Below are 2,180 nucleotides of genomic sequence, written 5' to 3'. Positions count from 1 at the left end.
TGGGTATTGTTTATTTTGAGATTTATTTGATTAGAGGATTTATTGCCAAACAGAATATAGAAAGTTTTGTCAATGTTAAGGGTGAGTTTGTTGGCAGTTAGCCAAAGATGGACTTTATTTAGCTCAGTATTTACTGTGGCATTTAGAGCAAGGGGGTCAGGACTGGAGTAAATGAAGGTTGCGTCGTCAGCAAATAGAATTGGTTTGAGGTGTTGGGAGGCATTTGGAAGGTCATTAATGTAGATGAGAAAGAGGAGAGGGCCAAGTATGCTGCCCTGAGGAACACCAATGTTGATGGGTAGGATGGGAGAAATTGAATTATTCACAGAAACATACTGGAGCCTGTCAGTAAGGTAGGATTTGAGGTATTGCAGGGAGTGTCCTCTGACTCCATAATGATGTAATTTAAGAAGAAAGTTTTGGTGGTTGACAGTGTCAAAAGCCTTACGCAGGTCCACAAATAACCCAACAGGGAACTCATTTTTATCAAGAGCTGTATGAATCGAGTTAAGCATACTAATAAGTGCATCGATAGTGCTTTTTTTGGGTCTGAAGCCATATTGGCAAGGGCTAAGTATATTGTGTTTGGCTAGATAAGAGTAAAGCTGCTTGTAGATTAGTTTTTCAAATTTTTTTGACAAGTTTGGCAGGATTGATATAGGTCTGTAGTTGTTAACATCTGTGAAATCACCACATTTGTGGACAGGCATTACTCTCGCTTTTTTTTAGAATATCTGGAAAGGTTTGGAGTTCAAGTGACTTGTTGTAGAGCAATGCAATAGCAGGGGCTAAAGATCTGGAGGCTTTTTTGTAAATTAAAGTTGGTATCTCCTCAAGGGCACTAGACTTGGTTTTAAGGGAAAGGATTATCTCATTGACGTCTGTGGAATTAATAGGCTTTAGGTACAGAGACTGTGGATAGTTACCTGTTAGATAGTCCTTAACGTCAGTACTGTTAGATGGAATATCATTTGCAAGGGATGACCCAATGGAAGAGAAGAACCTATTGAACTCAATAGCAGAATCTGAGGCTGAAAGCTGACCATTGTTATTGGACAGGAGTGTTGGTTTGTTATTTAAAGTCTTCTTTGATCCCAATATATGTGAAATTGTGCTCTAAGTTTTTTTAATGTTGCTCTTTATATGGGTAAATTTATCTTCGTAGTATTTTGTTTTGGCTCGTCTAATTATCTTAGATAGCAATAACGAGTAATTCTTTGAGAATTCTTTGGAGACAATTCCTAACCTATACTTTTTCTCAAGGTCATGTTTTTTATTAATGGATTTAAGTATTCCCTTTGAAAGCCAGGGATTGTTAAGCCTTTTGGTTGTGACTTGTTTTGTAAGCATAGGACAGTGGGCGTTATAAAGGCTAAGAGTTTTTTGAAGAAAAGATTGCACTGCTAGGTTGATGTCCCCTATGTTACCTAACTCAGACTCCCAGTTGACATTTATCAGCAGCAGTTATAAAATTGTCTATAGCAGTTTCATTGTGCAGCCTAAAACTTAACTCCCTTGACTCTAGAGGTGGTTTGCTAATGTTAGTTAAGAGAAATGTGGGGTAATGGTCTGTAGTGCTATCAGTGATTATACCTGAAGTAAGTGAAGAGGTTATGTTTGTCCAGATGTGATGTAGAGTCGTGGCAGTACTATCAGTGATTCTAGTAGGTCTAGTGATTAAGGGTATGAGGAAGCAGGAATTCATACAGTTGAGGAAGCTAACAGCAGTAGGGTGTTCAGGCTCCCAGAGGTCAATATTAAAGTCCCCTGCGATAATTAGATGGTTTTTGTTCAGTCTGTTATCGAGTATTAGATTTCTAAGGTTTGAGTTGAATTCGGACACATCAGTGTTAGGAATTCTATAGACTGCACCCACAGACAGAACAGACTCGGCACCCTTGACTCTGAAGCTGGCGAAGATATACTCCCCACAGCAGTCTCTAGTTCTAATTTCTTTTAAGCATGTTAGTTCTTGGTGGTAGTAAAGAGCAGTGCCACCACCTCTCTGAAGTTGACGACAGTTGTGAATTGCCGAGTAGTTAGGCATGTTAAAGAGTTGAGTAGTATCCTCTTTCAACCATGTTTCAGTAAGTATAATAAAAGAGAATTTGTTGTCAATAGTTTCAATCAAGGCACTAACATCATCGAAGTGTTTACCTAGGGATCTAACGTTCAAGTTG

This window comes from Procambarus clarkii, chromosome 37 (assembly GCF_040958095.1).
Source record: "Procambarus clarkii isolate CNS0578487 chromosome 37, FALCON_Pclarkii_2.0, whole genome shotgun sequence".
NCBI classification, from domain to species: domain Eukaryota; kingdom Metazoa; phylum Arthropoda; class Malacostraca; order Decapoda; family Cambaridae; genus Procambarus; species Procambarus clarkii.
The sequence above is the reverse complement of the archived record's forward strand: the minus strand, read 5'-3'. Positions refer to the sequence as shown.